The 19,879-nt window shown below is 34.8% G+C and overlaps 1 long non-coding RNA gene across 3 annotated transcripts in view; it reads left to right on the top strand.

The window, feature by feature from the left end:
- LOC148641027 (uncharacterized) overlaps nucleotides 1-19,879 on the top strand; it is a 595,511-nt gene that overhangs the window by 560,695 nt on the left and 14,937 nt on the right. The gene's annotated exons all lie outside the window — the stretch shown is intronic.

Genomic DNA, 19,879 nt, shown 5'->3' on the forward strand with positions numbered 1-19,879 from the left:
TTAAACAAACCTTCATTAGATTTCATCTGCCTGGAAGTTAAACATCTTATTTGCTGCTAGTAAAGGGAGCTAGCAATTTCAGCAGTGTACACACATTCTCTAAGGTTATTAAAGACAAGCTGACTATGTCAACATGGACTCTGGTGAAATCTGGTGTTAATCCTAAAATATGCTATTATGAAATGAATTTTAGCATATAGAAATCAAACCATATGCATTCACTGTGAGAGTTATGCCTTGTATACGGTATAAGCACATTTTTGTTTTTGCTTTCTTTACAAATCCGTAAAAGTAATATACAGTAAATACATGCATGCAATACGATGGTAATCTGTGGTATAAAGAAGCTCTCTATGCTTCTTATCAGGGATCGAACATCTAATTTCCACTTCAGTGCATCTACAACACTAGACTCAGACAACATATACACACAAGGACTGTCCAAACCTTGGGAGGTCTATTGCGTATGTAATCTAGCACATAAGTGCTGTGGTCTATGTGCCCAGCATTTTGAATGCAAAATATTTATTTGCATAACAAAAATAAACACTTTTGTATGATGTAGTTAAAATAAAATAAAGACACAGGTCTGATTATGAAAAGTAAGAATGCTTAGGGTGCACCTTAACCAGATGAAAATAATCTGGTGTAATGAGTGCTTATAAATTCAGCTAGCAATTTAAAATATTGCTGTAATATTATTACCTTGTGATGAAAGGTAATAAAAGAGCTAATCAGACTAGAAGAATGCATATAAATTGGATCTACAATATAAAATAAGGTGGCCTACATTCTATATTCTGTGTTGGACAAACTCTGTTTTGCTGGTCATAGTCATATTGAGATAATGTCATCATCAAAATATGATGGCATGCAATACCTGATTAACATAGTGTAGTGGTCTGCTCTCCCGACCGGACGTGGGCTGCAGTGGTGAGTTCCAGAGGGGAGATGAGGGAAACAGTGGCGCAACTGCTTGTGTCCTCAGCAACCTCGTGGTGTACCCCCCTCTGGCAGATCTTGAGCTGGGAGCGGAGAAGCATTCATGCCAGAATTAATTTAGACTCTAAAAAGGTCAGCCTGCACTTCGGTTCTCAGTTCATGTGGTCTTAGCCCCCATGTACTGTAGTTAACTGCATTAAAGTTGATTCTTTGTACACCGGTTTGTTTAAGTCTTTAAAGAATAGTGTCATGCTACAATAGACTGATGCACAACAAATGCAACACAGCATATGGTATATATGAAAGAAATCGTAAGCAATATCAGCAAAATAACAGTTCAAAGAATCATGACAAGTTCTTGGTATAAAATATGTTACACAGTAAAAATGTAGACTTTACAGAGTCAGTATGAGATATGTATTCCCTGAGCATAAACACAAACACAATCCTGGCTGATCGATCTGATCAGCATCAGGACAGAAGGTTTGCTGTTTCTGTTGTTGATGGCATTGGCCAGTTAGTCTAGGAAAAGTCCTGTGAGGATAAAAAGGCTTTTAAGATGTCAACATTGTTTTTCTTGACAACATTGTACTGTAACCCCACAACTATGTGGTCTTATTATTGTGGTATTATTTTTGCTAGAAAATCTAAATTGGCTTTCTGCAATAGAAAAACCATTCAGAAATCTGCTGAGCAGTAAGTCTGACCTCAGTCTGCAACAAAGGTGCTTGTGTTATTGGAGATTCTTTCCTACATCATCACTCTTCCACTACCACACACGTTGGTTTGAACAAAGCAACAGTCAGCATAATGCTCAACACAATGTCTTCCATATTCAGTGTCTTCCATTAAATCTGTCAAGGGCAAAACAACATTCATCAGTGAATAAAACACTTTATCACTCTCACTGCCACTCTCACTCTCACTGTTAGATGGTCTGTGGTGCACAAAAGATGGAGATTTCATCTCTCAGCTGTCAACATGTTACACCTGAATGACCTCCAAGCTTGCAGATCATTTTCATGTAGATGGTGGGCTACAGGCTTTCTGCTGATTTATGGATTGTTTCTTTTTGGAACTTCTCATGCTTTAGTTACTGTGGTCTGAAAACAATTTCTTAGAACTGACAGATGTGATGGACTTGGACTGTTTGACCCTCTGCTTCCAGTTTGTGGCCTGCCCACTGGAGAGCTGACTTTTTTAGTCTGCTCCTTGTAAAAGATAAAGATTTAATTCTCTGTTTATACAGATCAACCATTTTTTTCAGTTTTCACTAAATTTAAATACCAAACACTGATAATCTGGTGTTTTACATTCATGGTTTTCAAGAGAATTGAAAATTAAGAGTACATAAAATATGGCCAATAAGCTAAAGATGCAAGATTCTGATTGTGTTTTCATTATGCGTAAGAATACAAACAAGAGAGATTTATTTTGTGCTATCAAGTCTCAAAGTCTTGTAAGAGACTCAAATTAGAGATACACTAAGTCCAAATACAAAATTATAATTAAAACAGAATAAGAAACATTTTTAACATTTACATGTTTTTCCTTTCCAAAATAATATACGTTAGTAGTTTTCATTTTTATCTACCATGTAATACAACTGTATTTCTTCAGAGACAGTCTTTTTTATGCTGTGGTTTACACCTTAAAAAGAAATAAAATATGTGTGTAATAGGCTCATCACTGGCCTCATCTTTGTCACATCCAAAAACACAATGAAAGCTGTAAAAGAAAATGTGACTGTCTCATTGGTCTGTCTGTTCCCTAAAGAAAGTAGGTCACTATGGTAATTTCACAGTGTTTGGAATACCTTATTACTGCAGATCCTAACGCAAACTTTCAACAAACTTGGGGAAATGCTTCTGAGAATACAACCTTCATTATCCAAACAATCTCTTACCAAAGTAGGTCACATATCTAACTTGAGAAACTAAACAGACCCTCGCCCAATTAAAACGCACTCTAGGTTATATAGGAAGTTTCTGACCATTGGTCAGAAATGGAAGGGTAATTTCTTGTTACATATACTGTACCTCTTTAGTAGTGCTTACCAATTGTGTTGTTTATGTACTGTTCACTGTTGTATAACAAGTAGAATTATAACATAGACAGATAATATATCTTTCTGATAGACTGACTTCAGGAAGACAGGTCTAGAATTTTTAAAAACCTCATAGATACAAACAATATAACAATGCCGGGGGCAATTCACCTGCAGAGATACTCTGAAATTGTCTTAAATCATCAGTTGCCTTTACTACCATGCAGGTGTAACAGAATTCTCTGGCAAAAAGCCTGTTACAGAAAATGACATCACTCCCTTGGAAACTGGGGACATGACAGGAGACCTACTGTAGTAATTTGGAGCTGGGAAAATCACCTCTGTCTGGGGGTAGGTGTTCCATTCCTTTGAATGGAATGAATGGCCATGATCAAATCAAGATAGAATAGGGTAATACCAATCACTTAATTCAAAATACAGCGTAGTTATTGAGGGGTTGTTCTGATTAAAGTTGGTGGTTTAAAGCCACCTATTGGAGTGAAAATTAGACACTCCTAGCGTAATTGATTATTTGACATTCAGTGGGTATGAAAATTGACAGTATGATTGGCTCTGTGAGTAACTGGACACTCCTATGGATTAAAAATCTGATGCAGATTAACAGTCAGGAGGGCTAGAAGTCAGTGTCTAGGCTCCTATAGGAATGGAAGAGGTGAGAGCTTAAAAATTAATGTAGAGTCTAGATCCATGTAGCACAGGTGGCTCCTGTCCTTTACCACCAGCAGACAGGCTTGCATTCTCTGTCATAGAGGAATAATAGGAGTGAGAGTGTGAGTGAAGAATTTGGATGGATTGAGATTAAGGATTTGTGATGATTATTGAAAGAAAGATCCAGAGTGATCTGTAGCTCATTCACTTGAGTAAACTATTCCAGTGTTTAGTTTATAAAGCTCCAGTGTCTCATTAGGGGAGGTGATTAGTACTGATTAAAGTATAGTTGGATGACTACGTGTAAAGGGTTAAGCCAAGTTAAGTGTACCAGGGTGTCTCTGAGTAGAAAAGGGACACGTTTGTGTTTCATGTAAGGGAGAGAAATGGAGTGGTTGAGATGAATTCACCTGTTCTGGCCTTCCAGAGATCAACTGAGGAAGGAACAATTGATCTGGACAGTAGAAGAGGAATTAAAGAGACTGTGCTACTATACATAAAAGCCCTGAAGGAAGAGCAACTGAACAGGGGACTCTGCAGGCTTCTCCAAAGGGGATTACACATACATCAGAGTGAGAGACATTTCAGATGGAAATGTATTAAGGTGACACCCTAACTTTAAACTGCATTTTGTGGTTCGTGGGCAAGCATTCACAATATATGCAGTACATTACAGAAGAGGATTTTACAAATTAAAGGTTTATTTTATTGGAAGGCAATCAGTATAAACAGGTCAGCGAAAATGTTTATTAACGTTTCAGGGTACCGTCTATGATTATTGTATAATGAATACACTGACTGGTTTTATAATAAATCCTGTAAAAAGGTTGAAGTTTCACACAAAATGAAGATCCATGGCTGAAACACATTCCCCAGATTGCTGTTGATAATGAGCTGCCACCCTCAGTCACCTGACTAACTGGTAGACAATTGGTCAAGTAGCAATTTAAAAATCCAGGAAGCTGAGGCCTTTAGGTTAGTCTGATCTGCTGTTATTAGACAGAGGGCAGATCCTCTGTTTCTCAATGTCACCAGAGGGAAAAAGGGAGAGGGAAGTGGCCGACCAACCATGTGACAGGTGGATATTGGAAGCTTTCACTATTGGACATGTGAGTTTCCATTAGGAGTCTCAGAGAGAGGCTGAAGTGTTTGGAAGTTGGTAAGCTGCTTAGCTGTGTAGTGAGAAAACTGAAGAAATCTGGCTGCTAGCTCAAAGAGGAACTTAGGTTTCTGTTTCTGTTTGTGGTGGTTTTAATGATTTTCTTTGCACTGTAAATGAAAATAACTGTTTTGTTCCTTGTTGCTGCAATTTGGCTATGTACAGTAGACTCACCTATTTAAAAGATTGCTTGTTATGGCAGCCCAGTTCCCAGGTGTGTAAGAACCCTAAATTGATACTTTTAAATAAATCACAGGCAGGTTTAAGTCATAATGCATCTGATTTTCATTCAATCTCAAAAAGGAACCACAAAACTGTAAAACCCTATAAAATTGAATTCCCTTAGGCCCAAAGTTATTGCAAAGAAGAAGCCTCTAAAAGTTAAAAAGGTATGAATACAAAAGCAAAGAAAATAATGAACAATGTTAGTAATGGATCCAATATAAGCATTACCTCATGTAGTCAACTGTAGTCATTAAACATTTAATGACTACCACATTTACCATGTCAGTTTCTGACGCTGACATTCCTGGGTTTTTCGCAAAGCTAAAAAACTTTAAAATGACATCATTCTTTTTCTATCTTAATTTACCATATAGTGTCGAATTATAATCAGTCAAATTTTGTATAATACAGTATCAGTTATAACTAATATCAATGGTTTACAGCATACTCTCAACAATACACCTTTAGAAAAAAAAAGCCAAATCCTATCCTTTAAGATTCAGAGACTCTCTATTCATCTAACTTAATTTCTTAAGCCTGCATACGTTTCTGAAATATAGTGCCAAGAAAAACCTTGTGAAGCCCCAGGGTTGGTCTACTGTCTCATATATTTTAAACCAAAAATGTAAATAGATCTTCATGAAAGTCTTTATAAAGAAGATAACCTGAACAGATGTATAAGACAAATACATAAGATACTCTTTAGTTTAAATATTCCTATATTTTTTAATCCTTGTGCACATACAGCTGGTGCCCATATCTTTTAAGTGTACTTAATTTCATCTGTACAGATAGCCTTTGCCATTAAAAAGTTCCCAATTTTGCAGCTACAGTACCTTATGTATATTACAGTATGTCATCTGGACCAAACAATTTTTTTTTTACTTATTTTTGAGCCCATGTGTACATTCTTTGAAGGCAAATGAATTAGTTCACAGAGCCCCTGTTCCCTCATTCTCATATGCAAAATTCTTATCGACAGGTCACAGTGTCCTTTCTCTGAATGCCTCAAATGTTCATTAAAGCAAAAGAGAAATATTTAAAATGCTTTTCTTTGTGACTTTATGCACTGTCAGTTAAATCTCTTTGTTTTCACTTTTGTGACTGATTCAACATTGATGGGATCTTTTAGAAAGACTTTAATACAGAAGAAGATAAGACCAATAACATCCTAACTAAGCCAACCTAATCTAATTAAAATCTTACAATTTAAAGACTATTCCAGGTAGAATTGCACTTAGATCTTGAACCAGTTTGATCTCCTTAGAACATATTCTTTTGGGAAAGCAACTGCCACGTCCTTATCATTCTTTGTAAAGACTATAATACGCTAAAAATATTACCAAGCAGTCCCACTAGGGGGTTTGATTGTAGTGCAGATGAGGACTTTTTGTTTCATTACCTTCATGAATATTAATATTTTTATTTTCCCTTTTCTTTATGTTTTCTGCCTCGGTAACATATGTAGGGCTCATTGCAATGTGAGGTGCTATATAAATGCAAATTGTAGTTCAAACACATTCACTTCTTCTGTATGTATTTCAATTTCAACCTGTCAAATTCAGCGATTATGAAATTCCAAGTATACAAAAAATAATTTTTGTTTTAATAAAAAAGCAAGAAACTTTAAATTGTTTTGTTAGAGGGGAAAAGGCCAGTGACAAGGCAGGCTGTGTGAGACTTCTTAGCCTATGTACTTTGCCTTCAGTTTTGCCTTTCTTACCTCTCAGAGAGATGGAGAAGCATCTATTTTAAATACTGCACTGCTGCAAGTGGTTGTGCAGTCTGAGGGACTAATCTACCAGACATAATCTGTGTCTAACCAATAAGATGAAATTTACGTTAATGTAGACCTAAAACCATTTATATTTCAAAATGATCTTGAGGAAATGGGAATGCAGGGGTCATCTCCACCAGGGCAGCAGGTATGACATTGAAGTTAACATTGGTAAATATTCAAGAATTAAACATGAAACTCATCAATATGATGAAACTTTGTGAATTCATGTTCAGGGAAAGCTCTCTGCTTCTGATAGTCTGTAATGCCATACTGCCTTTGTATTTTATATGGGTTTTCAAAAACACATTGTACATTGCAGTGTTGAAAAATCTCGTAACTTTTTTTAAAATATTAGCCTTGTATCATTTTTACCACTGCCTTCTGCATTCTAAGCAGAGAACAGCAGTGTTTAAAGTAAATTACAAGGGATACATTGATTCTCTTCATACTGTCAAAAAGTACAGATAAAGCTCAAAAGGTGTCCTTTGCAATTCTGAATGGCAAGAATGTCTACCATGTTTAAATAGACAAATTCAATACAACACGATGTCCTGAGGTTTAAATCAAATTGTGTCTTCAAAAGTGGAAGCAAACATGAGATGTCAAAGCCTTGCTCTTACAAAACATATTGGCATTTTAAATCACAGTTAATAAAATAATACATACTGTACCTGCCATGGGATTAAGACTCACCATTAAAAACAAATGAAATGTGACCATAAACGAACCTATAGATTTTGAAAGAAACATTGTAGGATTACACTGCCATAGAAAAACAGAATTTTTGAAAATTTACTAACTACAATAAAGGTAAAATAGAAATTTGTATACACAAGCTTTGTTTTTGTGCCAACAACATGATGTATAAAGAGAAATCTGTGGCCACCGATCTATTCTTACATACTGTAGATGACCCAACAATTAAATCCTGATTGGCTGACAGTAGAACAATACTCACATTATCAAGTATTTCATACTGTAGATATACAAACTGCTATGAATTTATGAAAATATTTTGGACACTCTCAGTGGCCTTTTCTCCTGCATTCTCATTATTATTCTTTGCATTATCTGTATTTCCATGGCTGCTTTTATAAAATGAAGCAAAAAATAGCAAAAAATAGCTTTAGGGAGATACAGGGTTATGTCAATAAAAATTGAAGGCAACTCATGAACATTCATTAAGGGCTTAGCAAAAAAAAACATGCATTAATTGCATTCTGATCCTTAAACTTTGAACTTTTAACCAGTAAGCTAAAAAGTCCATTAAACAATGGCAGTATAAAATTACAAAAGGAATTGTTCCTTGTGCATAGCAGCAATGGAAAAAAGCATTTTTCTTCAACATTTCTGTATAAAACAATCCCTTGCTGTCCCTGAGATAAATTCTTGACCTTGGGTGCTGAGTGGATTTTATATGTTCTCCCCATGTTCTTATGGGTCAGAAGACTGTTTTTTGGGAAAACTGTGTGTATCTGCCTGCAATAGACTGTCACTTGTATGTTTTCTTTGCTGTGAGTATTACAGTTCTTGCATTCATAGTCAAGTTCCAGCCCCAGATCATGTTTTTAGGCACTAAAAAACACTTTGCATTTTGACTACATGTATGACAATAGTTGCAGTGTACTGTTATTAAAATTCAAGATGTTGCATCTGTTTTTTGTTTTTTTGCTGTCCAAGAGGTTCAGAGAGAATTCTTTGTTGTGAATACAAATGAATTTATAACAGTAAATGAATTATTCCACAATTACTGTAGATCTTTGTTATACAAATAGGTTATTTTGAAAGTCCAGAGATGAAACTGTAGCTATGAATTTTAAAACAATCACATAAAACAAGTACTGTATACCGGTTTTAGACTCAAACTAAGCTGTTGGTCTGCTTCTTTCTGAAAGTTGGTTATGACATCCATCACAAATCTCAGGAAAAAAAAAACTAAATTATTAAACTGTGTTTAAGCATGTTGCTTTGGTGATCAATGTTGTAATGCCATGTGATATTTGCAGTGCAATGGCAAATGACATAAAGCTGTTGAGAAAAATATCTTTGGAATCTGATCAGAACAGTTATAACACTGGATTCCACTGTAGCACAATTTAAAATCCATCAAAATTAAATTGTTGTGCTTTATTGCTTTTTAAGCAGTGGCTTTGATGCTTTCACAGATTGAGCCCCTACTGTTTTCTTTCTTTTAATGCAGCAATGAAAATTCCTCAGCTTCACTTTTGTTAATTGAAAAGCCAACCAACCCCTGTCTCTTTTTCCCTGAATTTGATTATGGAGATGTGTCTATAGTGTTTGCCCACTATGGCAATGTTGGCTTTGCTCCCAAAGAATAAACATGGTTGGACTACAGGTGACCAAAGGAATAGTCTCAGAACACTCTCTAAATTTACAAGGAGCTCTGACAGAAGCTTCCACAACACTTGTCAGCTCTGCTTTATGACTATTTAATGGGCAATGCTCCACAGCTGCTTATCTGCTGTTCTTGTCAGCTCCAGCATGAACGGATGGCAAAGGTCAGTGGTGTGTTCATCCTTCTGCCTGACTAAAGTGTCTTGTTTTGTCTAGTAAAGTATAAATTCTTCTTTCAGGAATACCTGCTCTAGTTTATTTTTATAGATATTTGGGAGCTCTGAGCATTTAAAGATGTGACTTCAGAACACATGCACCTATTGAACTTGTTAAGGCACAAACAAGAACTTTCAATTAATCAACAATAATGGGAGAAATCAAAGACTATTTTGTTTACTGCTTGTGATATTGACTCATGTTCATTTCACACCAAAGTGATGTATTGTGTAGAAGTATTTTCTCTCAGGGAAAAGATGTTCTCAAGGGGCAATTACCAAATCTCATAATTACTTTGTGTTTCAATTATATTTTGATCCAGATAAATAAGTGTGGGAGTTTGTATCTTCAAGTTGTAAACAGATTAAACTTGAAATATGGGTATCAACATAAATCTTTATGTTCCCTACCGAGTTCACCAATGATTTTGTAATTTTCCAAATGTTTTGCATTCATGATTGCTGTACACAGACTTAACATAATCATTTTCAGAAAGAAGAATTCAAACCTGCTTTCTTAGTTCCAAATTCATAGACTGAGGAGATTGAACTAGAAATGAATTATGTCCAGTCATCAAAATACAATTTTCCTTATTTTGTTCTCACTCCAAAACTGTTTACCTACCCCAAATATCCAAATCATGGAGATTAATAAATTTGACCTCTCCTAACAGACCATAGGCTGCTACAGTCTGCAAGCAAAACAAGATCAATATCTATTGTGCCATTTGTGTATAAAAAACATTGTGTATGATATTTGCTTTTTACAGAAGAATGCTGCCAGAAAAAGCTTTATCAATGCTTTACAAAATACTTATTTTAAAACCCTTGAGGGTTTTTCAGCAATACTGAACAGACAAGGAATATACAGAAATATTGCAGCATTTAATTATTTTAGTTCACATCTTTTAGTTTTTCCAGTAGTGTACTGTATATTTATCAGGTTTTTTGAATTCAGACTTCATCTCTCACCGTTCTTGTTGTATGAGTAAGATACATTTAAAAAAAAACCTTCTTTTAATTTTGTAAAATGTGGAAGATCAAGTTTTCTTTTTACTCTTCAAAATGTTGTTTTGCCACTTACATATTCATATGCAAAAAAAGGAATGCTGAAATGTAAAGAGAAATAAGAAGTAAGACAGTGGTGTAGCTTGTTTTCAGCTCAAACCGAAGACAAATTTTTAATATCCGTAAGCGTTTTGAGTTTGTCATGTATAAGACGGTAGTGACCCAATCTTGTCAGTGATGTGCTGCTTTCTGAGAGATGAGGGGAATTGCCTAACATCCACAGATACTCATGGAGAAAATAAAAAAAATGCGGCCTTTTTAAACAATAGTTGTCAACACAAATTATAAATTTTTTTGCAAATAAGGAGTTATTTAAAACATTACTTTTATGTCAATGTTCTTCAAATTATTATAATGATTTGTTTGTTGACTTTCATCATAATGAAATAATGAAACTATAATTTGAGATATATCCATGTATGCTTTACATGAGTCATGAGATTATATATTATAATTAGGTTGCATAATTACATTTGGAATTATATATCGTTTTAGTTGCCTGAATTCAGAATCAACAGTACTAATAAAAGCAAAATTAGAGCAGGATTTAGCTGTGATTTGGAGGTAAATTTTTATTTGTGTAATATTTTGAAAATGTTCTGTGATCAAAAGTATTTTTTCCTCCCTGTGTTAGGAGTCTTGATACTGTATAGTGAAACCCTGTCAGTTTGATACCATACAGTAAGTGAATTAAAGAAATAGCTTGCATGTCTAAATCTTAGTAAGCTGTTTTATGTTCAAGACAAATTCTTACAAAGAAGATTACATAATGTAGTTCTTTTCTTTTGGATGGTACTTGTTAGATCTTTCTACAGGTCTAAACATGAAAGAGATTTTAAAATTCTATGAATTTGTATAGTAGCAAGGTAGAAATACAAAGTTTCCTAAGTCCATCAGCTGTCTTCTTACCATGTGGTGCATGTCACAAGTTGTCAATTGACTGATTGAGCAACTAATGAAAGTGTGACACTAATCATTCAAATCCTGCTGTCTCAATCAGCCAGTTACCTGATAGCCATCACACTCAGTCAATTGGTTAAGTTTTTGTTCATACCTGCAGCACTATATAGAATATGTGAAGACAAGCCTGCTGCTTTTCAGCTCTTTTAATGCAAGCAAAGTTTGGTGTAATCATAAAAGACTAAACAACACTATGCCCCATCCTTCAGTCATTAATGTAAATTGTTTCACATAACAAGCAGGGCATACTGTATAACAATAAAATAATTTATCCCCGGTTCTTTTTCTGAAGCAGATGAATATTCAAGTGCTATTTTTGTTAGGTTTTTGTTCTGGTATTGGTGCCAAGGTGTTTGCTTTCTTGTGTATTTCACTTTAAGACTTTCATTCAGCCTTCCAAATCAAGAGTGTTCAATAGAAAAGAAGAAGCAAAAATTGATTTGCTAGGAGGATTAGAAAAAAATGACTTGGGGACAATGTAGCCCTGAAGCCACCTACAGAGAAACAACTATGAAAGCAAAAGGAAGATATTTTATTCCCAGCACTGCCAGAAAAGTCTGCACTTGGACAAGTAGGGGAGGTTCTGATTGCAGAGGGGCCTATCTCAGATGGCACAGTAGCTGTGTCAATACAAATAGCAACTAATTAACTAACTCTTGCAGCTGCAAATCCTTCCCATATGATTAAACAAATTAAAGCAAAACACTTGATGGAGCCTGATGTATTGTACACAGCACAAGATCTTTGCCAATAAACATTATCCCAGCAACTAGCAAAACTTAAATATGCAGTCCATGATAATAATTATGATTAGCATTATGTAAATGATGACAGTTGCGGCATAAAATAATGACTTGGGTTATTGCCAGCAGAATAGAGATGAATTACCTGGGGATTATTTTTATCAGGGGGTTTAGAGTTTAAATAAGAAACCGGTCTGAGATAGCTACAACACTGGCTAAATCTTTGGTGAGTGCTGCCATTGTATTGTGAGGAGATTTCTAAACTATCAGCAGCAAGGCTGTTTTTTCGCATCATAAAATGGCAGTGTTCAGGCTGACAGAAACGAACATTTAGGATTAATTGAATTTTTAGGATATTCTTCATTCTCTGTCTAAATTGGCACATTGAGGACATATTCCTTACCTTGGCTGCATTTTTGCATTTCATTGTTCCCACGTGAAGTTCTTTTGCAGTATGTAGCTTTCATTCATTTGATAACCTATACAATAGATACACATTGATCTCATAGACACGCTTGTACACTTCCTTAATATACACCTTCACAGAGTGCTTAACAGCCCGAATTGCAGCTTGGAGCTTGATTTTGTATGACAAGGTTGACTTTTCTAATATCTAGTGTGCATGCTTGTGTATACATGTATACAGTATAAGAGAGTAGGACAGAAATGTGACTATGTTCCATCTTACGTTGAGCACATAATTCACTGGGGAATCTGCAAACCCATAAAAAACTTCTGTATGTTTTTCATGCATCAATCTCTAATAAGAAAACTCTTATAATTAAGGCTTACAGCACCCCGGAGCCTATCCTGGAATCCTGGGGTACAAGCAGGGACTATACCCTGGATGGGATGACAGTCTGTCGCAGGGCACACACATACAGACACCCTTCTCTTTAGAAGTAGTTTGACATTAGCGTCCGCATCACTGTAAATTGCTCAGCCATCATCAGAAAAGCTATGTGATCCCAATAAGGGTCATGGCATCCCAGAGTCTAGAGAAGCACAAGCTGGGAATATGCAGTACAGCATGCCGGACGAGGTCCCAGTTCAACATGGAGCAAGCAAATACAGAGACAGACATGCTGTAGCAATTAGACTCACCAGCACATCTCTGGGAGAAACCTGAGGACCCAGTGAAAGCCCATGCATACGGAAGGGAACATGCAATGCACACAAGGTACCCCAAGTTTGAATTGAACGCAGGCCCCAAGAGCTGTGAGACTGCAGTGCTAACCAGGGCACCACCCTGTTTTTATTTTTTTTATTTATTTTAATTAATAATAATCCTGAAACAAAAGTACCTACAACCACGAGAAGGGCAGTTTCAAAGAGTTTCAACCTAAGGAAAACTCTTTAGAGTCTGTCCTTAATTTCCTTTAGCAGATTATCTACAGTATGCTACTACTACCTGCTTACTGGTAGCCAAACAGAAAAAACTAACAGAAAATCCTCTGTTGGTAAAACCTTTTATTTTGCATTTAGTACATCACAAACTGTAACATCAATTGATTTACCCTTCCCTGCACATTATTAATTAAAAAGCTTGCTGCTTACTTTTTTGTTGCCTTTCCGCAACATGCAGTTCATCACTGCCTGATGTAATTCTCTGACTTGCAATGATTTATTTAAGGTGATAAAATAGTTTGATCTTGAATAAGGAAAGCGCACACCTGACTGACTACATTTCTTTTTAGCACAGTAATCTTAGGATTTATAAACCCCAATGCAAAATGCTTTGATGATTGATTTTAAAGGGGATATGTAAATGCTTTATTGTAAACTTTCTTTTTGGATGGGTAATTTCACAAGTTAAGAATTCTGAAGTGACGACTGCGTTGAAAATAAATACACTGGGAAAAAATTGAGCTGCTTCTTGTGATGCATTTCAATTTTAATCTAGTTTCAGAAAAGATCCAATCACAATCAAGAGGTACAAAACTGACTATTTAACCTGACGTACTGTAATAGTAACATAAAAAACAAAATCCAGCAAGAATGCAATACAAATTTATTCATATCCCTAATGAAATAAGAATAATAAAAATCAAATAACAGGTTTCTTGCTGAAATTCTAAAAATGACACAGCACTCTAAAATGATGCAGTAATTATGCATCAAAGGTAATAGCAGTACGCATAGAAAAGCCATTTTTGTAATAATTTGTGTCCAGAAAACAGGAATCTCACAATTACTGTATTCAAACCCTCGTAGTTAGTATATTGTAAATCCTCTTCAGAGAGGAAATGTATGACCATTCCTCCATGTACAGTATAATGGCTGCCAAATCTTTCAGACCCTTGGTTTCCATTAGTGAACTGCCATCTTGAGTTAGAATCACCAATGTTCAATTGTATTGAGTTCTAGAGACTGAAATGGCCAGTCAAGAGCTTACTTTGTGTGCTATTAAGCAATTCTTTACCACTTTGGATCTATGCTCTGGATCATTGTCATGCTGTAATGCCCATTTTTGTCCAGGCTTGAGCTTCTTGGCTAAAAGAACCAGGTGTCTGTCCAAAATGTCCGGGCATGATGTTGGAGTTCACGATTTCCAATATCTTGACAAGGGCTCCGGGATGAATAGATGTTAAAAAATATATATACATACTATAATTCACCCTCCACAATATTTTATAGTGGGCATTTGTGTTTTCCATTTAATCTACTGTAATTTTAAGACATTGCTTCAATTGTCATTCGTTTGATGTTTGGCAGGTTTGAGTCACATCTTTCTGTGGGTTGAGGTTTCTTCCTTGTAACCCAGCTGTGAATGCCACATTCATGCAAGTGACTTCTTTTGTTCTTGAATTGTTGAGAATTCTAAAGAAAATAATTGTTCTTTTCTGTCCTGAAGATGCCAGTGTGTACAGGAGATCTGTACCTAATTTCCCAATGCACTTGTTTCACAGTCCGTGGTGAGAAGACACTTTTGCGTCCCACCTGTACAGTATTCCTAGCAGGGTCACCGTTGTACCAAATTTCTTAACAGTACATTGTAAAGTCATATATGCAGTTTTTTGTGGCTTCTATTGCACTTCCAAAGAGGAGAATGTTATTGTAGATCTGTTTTTGTTCAAATGTTATTTTAAAAGATACTTAGAGGTGTGAAGTAATATGACCCCCTTCTGGAATTCCATTACTTATTTATGATAAATAAATGCTCTTTGCAGTTCTGTTATTATAGAATTACATATTTCAAGTTTTTAGTGAAACTATCTTATCCAGAACTCATTCTGCTGTAGGATGTTTGTTCCTGTTATATTATTAAATTATGAATACATCTGGATTACATTCATATTAATACCTTTAAGTAGCATTATAATTGTCACAGATTTATTAATAACACCTTCAGCTGTTATTTAAGGACAACAAATAAATTAGTGCAATAATATCGTTACAGTACCTTAATTTACAAAGCCATTTTACTTTATTTGTATTCTATTTGTTCCCACATTTTGCCTCAGACACTCAAAATACTTTATTTATCCATTAACCTGATACTAGAACAAATTGTCAGTATTAATTTATTACATTAATTGTTAGTATTATTCTTCGTTTTCATGAAAGTGCTGTGTTCTCACACACATTCTTAAAGCATTGTACAGCACACACCTTCACGTAATACTTCACAGCCTGAAATACCACTCCGATCTTTGGTTGTATGGCAGGGATTCACTTTTATTATATCTGCAGTGGAAGTCTGACTGAGCCCATTGGTTCCCTATGGATTTGCACAATAGTACTAGTATCATATTTTATTAGGGACTAACAGTGCTTTTTCTGAGAATATTCCTTTTAATTGCATAGTACTCAACCTAATAGAGATTTTCTGTTATTTAATATGCTGAAAATATGTTACTAAACTGATCAAGGAACACAGAACACTAAACATGGTGACTCCCAATCTTGTTTGCTCATTAGCATTTTTGGAGGGCATGTTTTTTTTGCCTGTAAGTTCTCTTGATAGATATTAAATTTACATAAAAATTAACAAATCAAATACAATAGAGAACAAACATTATATTCTGTGAGTGTGTTATGATAAATCAATTACAAAAGAAGTAAGGATAAAGAAAAATATAAATATTTTTATTTATTTTTAAGAAACAGGATATAATTAAGGAAATAATTTAATAAACTGCAGAGGTAAAAAATATTAGACCAAAAGATAGAAAATAAGGAATAAGAAAATAATTGCATATTATAAATAAGGCTTTAATATATATTTTTTTAGTTTTACAGTGGCAAAAGAACACTAAAGAATAAACCAATGTGTATAATAGATAATGGGAAAATATTAGATGAAAGAGAAATGACTGCAATAAAGAAATATTCCGCTCTGGTGTTTACCAAGGAAGAAATCTGCTTCAGGCTGAGGAAGGGCAAAGTTTGATCCATCTATACTTGAACCGCTTTATCCAGTTAAAACCACGGGGTCAGGGGGAGCTGGAGCCATCCTGGCAAGGGCAAAGTTTTGTTATATTACTATAGAAGAAATGCAAATATTACAAGTACTAGAAGCACGGTGTACTCTACCAATTGTACCTAAGAAAACAGGAGATGTTATTCATAGGCTATTAGCAACACATTTTCAGAAGTCACTGACATCATAGGCTGTATCTGTTGAATTAAAAATTGCTGATGTAGCACCCATCCATAAAAAGGTTTATAAAACTGAACCTTTTAGTTTAAATAGGCCTTATTTCTATAACTTGTAAAGTTATAGAAGCAATAACTGAAACTAAACTACTGTAGATGGTTCCTCAAGGCAACTTACAAATTTAATAAAAATACAAAAAATAATATAAAAAAACCCTCTCCAGGGTTAAATAAGACTCTGAAGGTACAGGGGTTTAGGTCAAGCCACACAGAGACACCAGAAACAGTCGAGTGGAATTGATCCACTTTATTACAGTGTCAGGAGACCACTCTTGCTTTACAGGGTGTGTACTGAATGTGCAAAGAGTGCTTAGTGAAACACTCAACAAGGAGGTACAAGGCTTTATAAGCTGTCTGTAAGTTCACTGTGAATTGTGAGTAACCTGCAGTGTAGTTGTGTCAAGGAATTACCCAGGTATTTTTTTTTTTTTACTTTTATGTACTGTGTGTTATAGTGTATTTAAATTATTGAACAGTATAGTGTGGGGCTATCAACTGTACAGTACAATAGTTATAAATTCATTAAAATGTAATTCTCCAGTGTTTAGTTTTATGATTTACTACATGCTACATTTGGCGTTTAATTATTCTAATGGGAGTTCAGCAACATTTTTTTCCATTGAGCAAAATGTTTATAAATATCACAAATGGTAATGTGTAACAGTACTTACTGTAGGTGTGCAAATTTGAAAAAAAACTAGCAAACACTGGAAAATGTAATGAAATTCAAAGGAAATATTAAGTTAGAATTCAAAACAAGGCAAACATCTGCCAGATATGAAATATCAAGTGTAGAGTGTTCAGTACTTGTTGCAAAAACAAAGTATAAATATTGAATAGGAAGAAAGAATTGAAGAAAACTTAGTAAATGTACCATTTCAGACCATTTACAAGTTCACATCAAAATGATTCTCAGGTTTTATCATAACTTACTGTAAAACAATTGTTCTCAGATTGTTTCTAGTGTGTCCCAAGGAACCCCTTACTGCCAAGTATTTATGAAACTAAAAGTATACATAGTCAGTATTATTTCCTAGGCACTGTGGTTCTCCAACCTATTAAACCTTTTTTAATCTCCTTTGCCATGTTATTTTAAATACTAATATTTTATACCTACTGTACATTACTGTGCTGCATTTTGTTTCAATAAAAGCTTAAAAGGGAGCTGTGAGAAAAGGAGTTTTGCATTGTCAAATCTTAAATTTCTAGTGTTTCACAAACAAGCCTGTAAAATCCCTCTATACTGTATGCATATTGCATGTCTAACACTTACTACAGTACATAAATCAGGTTATGTAGGATGTACTGTAGCAGTGCAAGCAGAAGCATTAAGACCGATGGAAGTATGCTCAAACACTTTTCAGTAATGTAAAAAAAGCTTTGACACAGAAATAGGTTTTGGTGTCCCACAAGAACTAACTGTTAAAGAGTTACAAAACACTGGTTGTTTCAAAAGTAATTGTTACTCTTGTCATAACAAAAAATGGTTATCAACTGAAAAAGTTTCAAATGTAGTTCAAAAGAAAAAACAGGGCTCAATCCATATTGTTGGAGGATCGTGCATGTAGAAAAGATGAAAACTATTGCTTGCCAAGATTTTTAATTTAATTACAATGAAGCAACAACTGTTCATATTAGCTGTACTGTAGTTTGTACTTTGATGATTGTGTGGGATTTAGTTCCATGTTCTTCTGCTGCCGTGATGAAGTCTCACTCACATTCCACTTTAATAACTATGCTATTAAATCCACAGTGGATTTGTAATGGGCATGAGTATACTTGCTATGTATGTAAATTAAATTCTATTTTTTCACTTGATCAATTTTATGCAAGGTAAACATCCTTATGCAAATACCTTAACATTTTAGATACTGTATTGCTAAATAGTTATGCATTAAATGTACTTTTAGAAACATTGAAATGCTTTAAAAATGACATACTAATCCACATATACAAATACTCATTTATTGATTACCTCAAAATTGAGGAAGTGTTTCAAGAGAAACATCTCTAAAGGTGGTTGAAATCTCCAGCTAAGATGTACAAGTGCAGTATGCATTTCCTCCCCAAAAACATAGTAGTATAATACTCAGTACATTTTTATCACTACATCAGCAGTAGGGACTGTCTGGAAAGTGTTCAGCTGCCCCAAAACTTACTCTGCTCAAGCTCTAAAAGAAAAAACACATACAAGATTGTGAAGTTGGCCAAGACTTACCCAAAAAGCCTCACAGATGTGAAGTGCTTCCTCCAACTATTGCCTCACAGGGGATGAATACTTACACAACCAACTGTAGAAGATTCCCAGCTTCTGGTAGCACAGCTCAGTAGACCTTCATACATAAAACACAAAAAACAGCTGACTATAAGTCCAGAATACATCCTGGCCTTTATTTAAAATTCAAAATAATTCTTAACAACCTTCCAAAGTTTTTTATATATAGTTACCATAATCCATGGCCAAGAGAGGAGTAAGCACCCCCTGCTGTTGCTCTTGTTGTTGCTGCTGCAAAACAAATACTAGACTAAGTCCACAGTGCTTCCTAACACACCCTTTTATACAAAATAAATTAATTAAACCCTTGTGAGAATGTGCACACTCTAAATTTAAAGTCAATTATTCAATAACATAGTTAGTGACTTTAATGACAAATGTACTAATTACTTTTTCAGACCATTTCAGGGTGTCTCTCAGGCAGACCCATGGAAATAACATTCCTTTGATCGGATAATTTGCCACACAAAATACTGCATTTCAGTTTGAGCGTCTTTTTGCAGTTTGAGTTTTTGTTGACATTTATATTCTTTCTCCCATTAAAGTGAAAAGTCAATTTTATCATGCTAGTTTTATTAAACATATTCACTTTAAAGAAATATTCATACTCATTTGCAATTCAACAAAATAGTACATTATTGGAAAGTGGTGAATATGTTTTCAACGCACTCTATTAAGTTTTTTTAATTGTTTTTTTTGTTCACAACATCTGTTTTTGCTTAAAATAAAATTTGTCTCTGACCCATGATTTGCATTTCTTTTGTATATCAGTATATTTAGTC

The sequence above is a fragment of the Lepisosteus platostomus genome, chromosome 25 (assembly GCF_059453375.1).
Source record: "Lepisosteus platostomus isolate fLepPlt1 chromosome 25, fLepPlt1.hap1, whole genome shotgun sequence".
Classification (NCBI taxonomy): Eukaryota; Metazoa; Chordata; class Actinopteri; order Semionotiformes; family Lepisosteidae; genus Lepisosteus; species Lepisosteus platostomus.